The sequence below is a fragment of the Polistes fuscatus genome, unplaced genomic scaffold, assembly GCF_010416935.1.
Source record: "Polistes fuscatus isolate 324 unplaced genomic scaffold, CU_Pfus_HIC Scaffold10, whole genome shotgun sequence".
NCBI classification, from domain to species: Eukaryota; Metazoa; Arthropoda; class Insecta; order Hymenoptera; family Vespidae; genus Polistes; species Polistes fuscatus.
Window position 1 is genome coordinate 2,083,189 of NW_025112998.1, and position 12,555 is coordinate 2,095,743.

A 12,555-nucleotide genomic window follows, 5' to 3' on the forward strand; every position below is an offset into this window, starting at 1 on the left:
ATTAAATCTACGTACTTACCAGGCCCAATTGCCGAGCTAAGATTGTAATACGAAATAAGAAACTAATTGCTTTTGTATTTACAAAAAAAAATAAAACTGGTAAAAGTACATTTATCTGGGTATTAAATAAATGAAGTAAATTTAAGCTAATGTAAAATTTCGATAAGTCGACTATTTATAATACGGTCTCATGGTTTAGAATCAAAAGGTAGGGGTACAACGAGTGCCGAACATTAACCCGAAAACAGAATGGCCCTATTCCGGGGTTTGAAACGCGACCACATGCCTATTTTGTCGCAGCTAGTTCGTTGCATACTCAAACTCACTCTCTCTCTCTCTCTCTCATATCCTCTTTCTCTACTCGATTGTAGTTTACTCACTCAAACCTCTAGCAAACCTTCGACCCTTCTCACCCTCTTTCTCTCGCACACACATACACACACATACACACACACACTAGGTAGATGCACCCGAGCAAACGCATAGGATGCACGACTCTGTAACGGATTTACCGATAATGTTGCTACTCGCTATACCTATCTACACATAGGTAACACGTACAACACGTAGACGAGAGTTACAGAACACCATAGGATATTCCATGTGCATGTCTTTGTATATAGACGCGTGTAGGTTACTCTTGTATAGATAGACTCACGCACGAGAGCTTCGAAACGCGGGGATATCGACCTACCGGCCAGTAACTACAGATTAGTGTTATCAGAACGCAACAACGCGAAAGCGTGGTTTACCTTGACACTGCTGAAATGCAAGATCGATGGTGAACGAAGGATCGCTGGCAGCCCGCTGTCACGAAATTCCCTGATAAACTGTGTTAGTCTGCTCGAGTAACGATCCTGTTTTATCGGGATCGAATCTCTAAGCGTGATCGACAACAACAAAAATACAAAATATAACCCCCACCCCCCCTCTTATTTCGATGATCAACTTTTTGAAATGAATAGAGAAAAAAATTCTACGACTTTTTTTTTGTTGATTAAACTACAAATGATTTCGATCCGAGTGACGAAAATGTTAATATTACTCTTTGATTTTATACCAAAAATTGATAATAATCCGTAGAAAATTGTATCGGAATAGTGTACGCTCAATTTTATTCAGCCTCCTTTTTTCGCGATGAATTGATCGAACGATGGAAAAACGTTTAAAATATTTGTTTTTTTTTCTGTTAAAATATAAAGTAAATATGAATGTTGTGTTACGTATATGTACACGCATTCGTTCGATACATACATTTTTAAATAGCCAATACTCTCGTAGCATACACTCGCAATATTTACCTATCCAATCTAAATAAATAAATGACGTACTGTAACATAGTTTAAGCACACGTATACATATACAATCTAAATATTTAACCGATTTATTTTTGGTAACCGTACGAACGCGAATGCAACGTAGATGATTGGTAGAAAAGTGAAACGTTTTTTGAAAATATTTTCAAACGGATACAAGTGATATCTACGCAATTGGATTCGGATTACATATCGTTTTGAATGGAATGCCGTGAGATATCAAATTCACCGAATCTCGTACAAGGGTAGGTATTATTGCCATTTATGAAATACTATCACCGATTGACTGTCTATTTATTGTTCTACTACTATTGATCATTGACCTAAATATCGGCTATTGACTATTAGCTTTAGTTGAGCAAAGAATTTCATACAATCTTTCATTACTATTCAATTGCCTAGATTGTTTCGTAACTTAAACAATACTGCAACCATTGAAATATGTTGAATTGCATGTATCGGCATATAGGTTTCATTGAAATCGAATCTCAGTTTCACTTTAACTTTAAATAATTGATTATTCTCAGTTTGTCGTACGATAACCAACATTGAAAAACGTGCCTTTTTTACTCTTCCAACGACGCAAATTGTTTTTATTTAAGATTCAATGATATCGAATGCAACATGCATCGACATTTACTTATGTTTCATGAAACCTTAATCAATTGTAGTTTAGCGTTCCCATTACCGATATTTCTCACCATCGATTTGTAATAGTAAAGCTAAAATACGTGTTTCATTTCTGCATCGATACGAGTTACTTCTGATTACGATTCGTTGATGCTGAATTATATACATTGCATCATGTATCATGAAACATAAAAAGCCAATGTATGCATCGACAACGATAATTCACGACACCTGTATCCGTTTCAGTTTGCATTTCCATTAACGATTCATTTCAATTATTCGTGCGATACTAAAAGAAAAATACAGTCCTCTACGTATAATATTATTATTTCTCTTTCAAGGCCAAAAATTTATGATTTATTTTTAATAGAAAAATAATATCTAACAATATAAAAGAGAGAGAGAGCAAACTATTACAAAGTATTACATATAAAAATTAAATGTATATTACGTGCACTCTAACACATTCCAATACGTAAAAAGTATACCTTTACTGTGATTTTTTTTTAATTATTTTTTATTTAATTGGCTCTATCATTCCAGTTATTATTTCTTTCTCCCGATGGTTCTCTCCTTCTTACATCAAAGTTATATTCCGGTCTTTACTTTGGTATAAAAATAACAAAAAGAAATAGAAAAGATAGGGAAAGGAGTATTTCAACGCCAATTGGCATAAGAAACGATAATGATATAAAAAGAAAGAAATAAAGCGAACAAAAAAGAAAAAGAAAAAGAAAAAGAAAAAAAAAACGAAAATGGATAGGAAGAGAAGCTTCGTAAAAGGAGCTTATTTATTCGTTGGAACGCCAAGGACCGATGTCGTGTTCCATGCAAAGATGTCGTGTTCGTTACGTTGCACTCATCCCCGATCCCCCCCCATTCCCCCCTCCCGAGTCTGAGAATACTTTTCGAGATCTAACGAGGGAGTGGAACGTGAGAAGGACGTCTTTCAGGTTATAAACACTTGTTTCGAGGAACGAACGAACTTTCTCCAAGACAAATCGAAGAAGAGTACTTTGAGAAGAATAAGAAGAAGAAGAAGAAGAAGAAGAAGCAACGTGATCGTTAATATATCCTCCTGGTCTCCTGGTTGTTATCTACAACGTGCTTTTGCAACGAGATATGCTTTGTGTCCTGTGAACTTTCCCTTTCTCATGTACACACACACACAGAGAGACATGCATATATGTATGTACATTCTGTTACTAATTTATAACCTAATTTTGCTTCACTCTCAGCTTTGAGAAACAGGGAAACTTTTCGACGGTTTATCCCATGGTATATCCAAGCTTCGCCAACTCCGTTCTCGTTTATTAACGATTATAAACGATTAATAGCTTTCAGGGTATAGTATAGAACAGTATGAGTAACTATAAGCATGGGGGGAAAGATAATGGATAGATCGAAGTTTTACAAAATAGAAAGGGTTCTTCTTCAACGAACACAGAGAGAGAGAGAGAACTTTGTAGAGATCAGAAAAAGTTCTATGATTCTTCTCGGCATCTTTTACTACTATTGTATAGAATGGTAACCCCATAAATGTAGAGAAAGATGAATTTTACGTTACGATTCTCGGAAAATTTATAATCGTACTTTTATCATCGATATATATATATATATAATTTTATTATATAATATGTATATTTATATTTATATAATATTTTATATATAATATAATAATATTTATATTTAATTTTATATATATATATTTAAAAGTAAAATATTATATATATATAATTTTACTTTTCGTATCATCGATATATATATAATTTTACTCGAAGAAAAGTGAAGAAAAGTTAAGATAAATATATAAATATAAATCCGCAAAAATAAAAATCAGAAAAAAATCTTTTGGATCTGGGGTCTTCGAACAACAAGAATATAAATGAGACACGCGTATAAAATGTCTCCACACATTTTCTCTTTCCTTCTTTCATGTGTACGCGTTGATGATAGTAGTAGTTGGGTATAGTACTTTGCGTTAAACTCACAAACTGTAATAAGTTTCGTCGAATCGACCATCCGTTGTAAACACGCCGGGTGGTATAGCATTGTGTGTGGATTTTACACCCTTCCGGGCAGACGTTGCGGATTGTTGCGGGACACCGCCGTTTAATTACTATGCTACGGGTAATGGACGAACATTTACCTACGAGAGTTACTTTCTCGTGCGCCTGCCTTCCGATAACGGTTATTACTTCGAATTATTAACTTAATAGTTTTAAAAGATACCTTTCGATCTTCTAACCCTGTGATACAACCCACCCAACCCCACCTGTCCTATCGATTAGATTTTATCATCTAATTTCGTCGCCCACGTCATTCTGCATCTCATTATTACGTGCTCTTCTATTCATACTTTTACTTTTTTTTCTGATATTATTTCTATTTTATATATTTTCCATTAGATATACCACACCTGCATAAAGAAAGAAAGAATGAAAGAAAGAAGGAAAAAACAATACGAAAAGAAGTATGTCATTGATGACTGTAAGTTTTTTTTTTTTTCCACGATCATCTTTCCCCATTTCGTGCACTAGATACTCTCTCGCATTGTACTGTTTCATTTCTCCACTTTAGAAACGTCAGCTAAAAGAGTGTATACTATAACAACACACGTATACTCATGCATTACACGTATCACGCACACACACACACACATATATATATATACATATATCTTCGATACGATTACTTTCTTTTTAATTCCCCCTGTCCCTTTCCTACACCTGTCTGCGTTAAAAGTTCTCACCGCACATTGAGTAACGTTCGAGTATTATCAACTTTCTGTAGTATGCGTTGAATGAGGAGGTTGGGAAGGGGGGGGGGTGGGTGGGAAGTGAATAAAAAAATAAAAGATCGAGAAAGAATACATTCGTCTGGAACATTGGTAAAACAGTCACGATTGTCTATAAAAACTTTTCTTTTGCATTGAGTAAAAATCGTGTCGGGGGATGGGGAGGGGGTGGGGAGGGGGGAGGTGGGGGGAAATTCTTTCTTCTCTTTTCTGATTCCTTTTGTACGTTACTACCTTTCTTTTCATTATGTTTTTCTTTCTTGCTTAGACAACTCGTATACTCGAAGAAATTCTTTCTCTTTCTATTTTTTTTTTCTCCTTTTTTTCCTTGTCTTTATTATTAGTTGTTATTTTTCTTTTTTTCTTTTTTTTTTTTTTTCTTTTTTGACGAGTATTAGGAAGAGAATTTTTGTGCTTTATATTCGAGGCACCGTCGTGTCTTTTTAACGAGTTCTAATCGTTCCTTGCTTATTTCCTTTTCCCTTTCTCTCTCTTTTTTTTTTTTTTTTTTTTTTTTTTTTCTTATTCTTTTTCGGTTTACGTTCTTAATTAAGAGCCTTCGTCGTAACGAGCAAAGAGCACAACGATCACGGGGGTCCTTCAAAGATTGAAGAGTGGCAACTCGATCGAAAGGAAATCGAGATTGCCGAGAACGGAAATGAATATCGGATGCTGGAAAAGTAATTTACTTTCTTTCCCTTAAAGATATTATCACAACAAGTTCTTTTTTTCTATATTCTTCAATGATCTCTGAAGATCTCGTTCTAGAAAGATAAATTAAAAGATTGATGTATAGATCATTTTTTCTTTTTTTTTTTTGTTTTTTTTCCGATCGACTATGTTGTAATTAATTTCAAACGAATTTGTTATATTTTTGTATAATTTACCTAACGACAAGTAGCCTATAAATGAATCGAATTATTAAAACATATTGAAATTTTGAATTATATGTTCGTTTTCACTATCCTGTAATTAATCAAACGCGTACGCGAGTCACGCATTTGTGAGGATGTTTTAAAAAAGAACTAAAAATAAAAGACGGTCGTTTTGTCTATTTTCTTTTTCTTTTTTTTTTATCCTATGCACAGCTATATTTTCAGTGGATTTTAATGCAAAAGTGAAACCGAGTCTCTCTCTCTCTCTCTCCGTTTCGTATTTTGTATGCAGCTTTCTCTCTACATGGTTTTAAAACTGTTATGTTACGTACACCGACACACTGCATCGCGTTCATAAACATAGCAAATATATTTACCAGCCGCTGTCGCATTTTTTCTAATAAAATTTCCAAATGGTAATCGTGTATATTTTTTTTCTTTACTTTTTCTCTCATTTTTTAAGATACGATAAGTTCATTTTATTCGTTAATGCTGTTAATTGAATGTATATGTCGTAATAATACCTGGATGAAATATAACTATAATCGGAAAATTGTATAAATTCGAAATAACGATTATATTTCCAATGAGATGATACCTATCAGTAATTAATATCGTAAGTAACAGTATGTAATAATTAAATTATGAATCGTTTCACACCGCTTTAAATACGCGATAGTAGAATTTATCCCGAATCTGGAGCAAAAGCTTAGGAATTTTGGCGAATTTCCAAATTAGCTTATTAAATTAACACGTTCTCTTGGTACTTGGCAAAGACTACTTCTTATCGTGACTACTTCCAAAAAAGAGACGTATTCTTGTGGTCGTTGAAAGTCATTGCACTTAGAAAATAAACTAATTCGAATTATTCTCTTTTTTTCTTTTTTTTTTTAAATATATTCTTTAAAATATCAATTCTAATTTTTTCGATACCATTCGAGACGTAGTTTTGATAACAAAATTTGGAAAAAAAGAAACAAAGAAAATCTATTTCTTTCGCGTACCGCTTGTTCATCATATTTTTTTTTTAAAAAATCCAATGCAAAAATTCTGATAGAAAGTTTCCATCGCTTTGACCGCACGAACTTTGAATGCGTTTTTACCAAAACGTAATTTTTCGAACTTGAATAAATAAAAAAAAAGGAAAACAACAAAATCGATCGCGTTGAAATTTGCACGTGCCATTGTAGTTAAGATTCAAATTATAACGACAGCTATATAATTATCAATTATAAACAATAAAAAAAAAAACGTTGAATAAAAATAGTAATTATCGATATTTTCATTTTGAATGTTGCAACGTAATTGTTCCTTAATTATACGAATTTATATAAAAAGCAACAGGTAATACGAATTAAATTTCATAAAATATTTATAATACGCATTACTAAAAAGAGCGACTAAAAGAAAAAAAGAAAAAAAAAAGGAAAAAAGGAAAACAAATGAAATTCTCTTTATCAAACTCGAATGATCAGCGAATTTGATTCTTTTGAATCATATTTAACACGTTTCCTCTGGCGTTCGAATTGTGCAGCTGGTAAATGGTAAAGCTCTCGATACTTGAAATAGGTTTTTGATTTCCAAGCGATTGGTCTCGGACAGATAGGTGTTACGTTCACTTGTTCCACTCGCGTATCGGTCTGATAATTCGAAATAAAAGTTCACATGTGTGCCGGTGAAACTCGTTACATATCGTGACAAAACTTGTCCAAGTCGACACCTTCCAGAGATGTGCTTCGATTCTACCGATTTTACTATCGTCAGGATTGGATTTATAACACATGTTACAATTTTATATTTAATTTATAAAACTACAAAAATCAAAGAACGTGCCCTGGCATCTGCACGGCAATAAAAGTGAAACTCGTGTTGTCGCGTGGAAAATAATCAATTTATATATATAGTGAGTAAATATTTAAATTGTATACCGTTACACGTAATTGGTCATTCTTTGTTTTACAAATACCTGTTTGCGTCCTTTTATCCAAGGCTGCATACCCATATCCATATCCTGTACGTATCCATATATGCACATATCACTCTTCAACACTACACACACTCGAGCACGTATGCATATCACTTGCATAAGAAGAAAACACACAGACACACACATACACACGCGTATACGCGACGCGTAATAATTTGGAAACTTATTTAATATCGTTGTTACACCTTCGGACGCTCCAAGAAGACTAACAGGAAAAATGCGAATAAAGTTACGAAATATACTCGACGATAATCGAACGTACACGAAGATTAAATAGTTTTTCAAATTCGACGGTAAGAATAACAACAAAATAAAAACGACAGTGTTGGAAGAAAGATACCGGCCGAGGAGAGGGGAGTGAAGGTGAACGTAAACAAAACATCGAACAACCTGGAGACTGTTTTTCTCGATTAGTTTCACTTCAAAAGAATATTCAACATTTTAATTTACAAACAAAAGACAATAGCTAATAAATGATATTTACAATTTTTACATAAATCGACTTCTTTATTCTATATATATATATGAATGATTCATAAAAATCGTTATTCTTCTATAAGAAAAATACGAGGATTCCCTATCTCCATTTGACGTTAAAATGTAGACGCTGGTGCAGTAAATGTCGACATGCCAGTCAAGACTATCAAGGGTATCGATAATGGCACTTTATGTGAAGACAGACACCTCGTTCGAGTATCCACTTAAAGTGTAACTATAATCTAGCTCGAGTATTAAACGGAAATGAGGTAAATAAAGATGCGAAAAATAACCACGTGACGGGTTCAACTAACTATATTAAACATCCTAATATTTTAGATATTTTTCTTATCGGTGCTATCAATGTTATATTTGTTCTTATTGAACTTAGGATGATCGGTGTGTTAAAAATTAATAAAAATAAAGCACGAAAGATGGTGAGAGAAAAAAGAAAAAAAAAAAAAAGAAAAATCTCGTGTCACATTTGCATTAGAATTATGCGTAAGATATTTTGACTCGATCAAATAGAAATATATTTATAATTGTATATAACATGCACAGTGATAGATATGTAAGAGTTTACGTATAATGATGAGATATATATTTATAATGGTAATAATAAAGTAGTATTTGTTAATAAATACTTAACAAGGTATAATGTTTTTAAGAGATAGAATAGTAAGTATCTATAATCTAATAATCTAATAATCTAATAATAAGTGTAACTCCCTACGTCCCGAAATCAACCGCAAGGAACACCCGAATCCGACTCGTCGTCGCCTATCGTAATCCTTCGCCGTTCCCCGTTGTCTTTCGTACCTCCCGTTACACTTATCACTCCTCAATTATTATTCAACTCTCAGAAAAACGCCACGCACCGTCCTTCCCGTCGCCTACCTATATCCAACATCCCCTCCATCGTCTCCCGTTGTTTCTCGCCATCTCCCTGGAAACTTCCCGATCATTCCAAGCCACGCGCAAAGGCTTTTCCGCTATTTCACATTTTCGAGAACGTTCGGGAGACTTCGATACAAAGGCGACAAGTCCAGATGATGTAACCTTAACACGTTGACTGCCATGTCACCCGTATTCGGGTGACAGCAAAAGTTCTCATCAGGCCACGTCACCCATATTCGGGTGACAGCAAAAGTTCTCATCGAGCCGTTTCCCCTTTACTTCCGTGACTCCTTCCAAAGGATTTCCGAACATATTTAGATAAATATTTGACAGGAGATAATAATATGTTTAATTTTTTTAAAAATCTTTTATTAACAAAATTATTTACAGTGGAAAATATTGAAGCATTCGCTGCAAAGTTGCGGTTGACCAGGGCAGCTTGGACAAAATGTAGTAGGTTTCCTAATTCATTATCACTAAGATTGCATTTATACGTATCCGTATCAGAATCTGACGATATGATTCGATTTACTTTTCTTCTTTTGGGCAATCTGATTACTTCCTCATCGCTGCTATCCGAATTTGAGCAACCAGCGTGACTAGTCTTCCTTTCACTGCTATGTGAATCATTGCACACTGACTTTTTCATCTTTCTCTTCACCATTGAAAAATTATGGACAGAGATTTTAAATTGTACTACTCAGTACACGGCGAAGATTACAACTGCTCGTGCAGAGAAATAACGTGACAAGTGAGGATCGTAGCAGATATCAGCACGCATCTTACAATAGCACGCGTGGCCTGACGGGGATTTTGTTTTAAACAAGCGTGGCAGTCAACGTGTTAAACCTAAACTAACATTCCTATCTAACGCTCTTCCTTTGTCTCGACCGGATGCATTCTTTCATTTCTTTCAATCACTTTCAAACTCATACCATTCACACATTCATATCTACACTTCTTAATAATACAAAATCCCACATATATTTATAATCGTATATAACATGCACAGTGATAGATATATGTAAATTCTAATTGAATCTTTTTCTTTTCGGGGTCTTCCTTTACTTCTTTCTCTTTATATTTCTCTTCGGAGGAATAATACGACGACGTTACGCGCCGGAAACGATTAACCGTCCGTGCTCGCGATACCGGATAGAGGATAATAGCCTGTCCGGATTTCACTTCAGCCGGCAGATGTAAAGAGCTCAACGGAAAATGAGATTCCACGTTGTTTCTTCCTCGACTATGCCTTGTATATATTATATCGTCGATTTTTTTCTCTCTCTTTACTTCTAGCGAAGCCAACGTAGATGAGAGAGAGAAAAAAAACAATATGACAAAATCTTTCCCTTTTTATTTATCCCTTTGTCATGAAAAATGTGTGAAATAATATATCGTATGATTATTTAAATAGATATAATACATTTTTGCAAATCATTACTGTAGTTTTGTTTTTTTAATCACTTCAACGATCCATCGGGGTTTTTATTTTGTATAAGAATTTATATAAACCTTTTACGCGTCATAGTTTTTCTGCTATTATCATTTTTAAAATGAAAAACAAAGTAATCTTTTAAATGAATTTATCTATTTATTTATCTATGTTTATATAAATAATTATATATATGTATATTGTTTACGATTATTAAACATTTATCCGACGCTCGTTAACAGTTAATGAGGAATTTATGGAAAGAGAAAATTCTGAGATAGTTCTAAGAACAATACCGAGAATTCCGTAACTGGCAAAAAGTTTCGTTTTCCTTTGGAGAGTAAGTTTCCAGTTCCAGGAATTATCTCTCTTTACGTAGAAATTGAACAGACTTTAAACGAAAAAGAAATAGAAATAGAAAAGAAATAAACGAATCGTTCATTGCCTCGAAGTGTTAAGAAACCTATATTATCGTTTAATACAGCAAATCCAAATTCGTAGTTCCTCAATCTCTTAACTATTAATAATAATTAACTGGAAATATGTGTGTTGTAAACTGGTTAATATCGAGATACGTATATACATTCGTTACGCATATACGTACTGACAGACCTTGAATCCTTTGAAGCAGAGTGCACCCTCATAACCGCATAACGCGTTAAGTGGGCTCATACAACTTGCAACTTCCGAGCTGCTTGAATACCTTCAAAGTTAGCTAGCGACTCGCAAACGTGGTAATCGAATACAGGAACTTCGTCAAATTCGTTACTACGGAATAGTTAGTTATTACCCCACAGAATTCTACAGGCAACGCATCACTTAAATAAGATTCCTTTATATCTTTCTCTTTTTCTCTGTTATTTTTTCATTATTAATTTACCATCTTCTCATTTTTCTTTACTTCATTTTATTTATCCTCCATATTTTTTCTTTTTTTTTGTTTTGTTTTCTTTTTGCTTTTACGCAACTATTTAGTTTTGCGTTCGGTGTAACTTTTTGATACGTTCGAGAAAAACTTCTTGGTTGAATATCGATCGAGAAAGCTGCGTCGGTTTCTCACGCTAAAGTACAACGTGTACACGAGCTTTGTGTACGCTCGTTAATTATATGCAGAAAACAATTAACGCGACTCGACAAGTTTCGCCAAGCGCTACCACCCCACCTGCAAAATACTTTCCTACGAAAGATCACAAGGAAATACAACCTCGTTATTTTCTTCCAAGCTGGACGTTAATTAAATGCACCGTTTATCGAAAGAAACGTCGAAATATTAGACGATCATCTACTTTCGAGAAATGCCGATTAGAATTTTCTATCTTTTCGTTCTAATTTTTCTTTCTTTTTGAAGTTATACTTCTTTTGGGGCGTTTGGGAAAATGTAATGGGGAGTGATTTTGTTCCGAGCGTCTGGAAAAACGACACCATGAAGTTTGTCGGTATTTACGACGCGCGGCAAAGCGATTTCAAGTATACGGCATGAAGTTGTCTTCTTTTCTTCTTCCCCTTTTCTTCTCAAGCGGGTCACCCATCCAAATACTAATCGTACTCAGCGCTGCTTTACTTAAATGATCGAAGCGAGAACTAATGCTGTAACCGCGCCATGACTGTTGACGCGTGAAGTTATTCGATATATCTCTCTTATATTTAGTGTGGAATGATATCTATATTTTGATATTTTCTTTTTCTTTTTTTATTCTTTCTTATATATATATAATAATAATTATTTTTTTCTTTAAGTTATTTCTTTTCTTTGAAGTTTTTTTTTGAAGTTATTTTTGAGGTTATTGAGGTTATATTCGTTTTGGTACGGCAAAGAAGTATAACTTCTTACGTGCGTACATAAGTACACACATCAGTTTTTTTTTTCAAATTTCATAGAAATAATTTACGTTTTGGGCATCATAAAATGTACATTCAATTTTGGTAACAATTAACAGGTCAAATTACTTATCTGTTTAAACATTCGTTCGGAAAAATCATTAAATTCTATAGCAATTCAAATTAATCACTTTTAGTTTGGACACAGTATATATATATATATCATATTTATAACATTTTTTAGAAACATTTATGAGATCATACGTTTTCTCTTTCTCTCTATATTTGTTGATTAATTCTTTTTTGTAATTAATTAGTTGCAT

At 33.7% G+C, this 12,555-nt stretch overlaps 1 protein-coding gene across 7 annotated transcripts in view; it reads right to left on the reverse strand.

The window, feature by feature from the left end:
* LOC122526003 (lachesin-like) overlaps positions 1-12,555 on the reverse strand; it is a 217,462-nt gene that overhangs the window by 167,218 nt on the left and 37,689 nt on the right. Inside the window, exon 1 of one of the 7 annotated variants that reach the window (XM_043649075.1) lies at positions 7,585-7,900. The exons of the other annotated variants lie outside the window; for them this stretch is intronic. The gene's annotated coding sequence lies outside the window, so the exon portion shown is untranslated. Of the gene's footprint in view, positions 1-7,584; positions 7,901-12,555 lie in introns of those variants that run through there. 7 annotated transcript variants of the gene reach the window in all.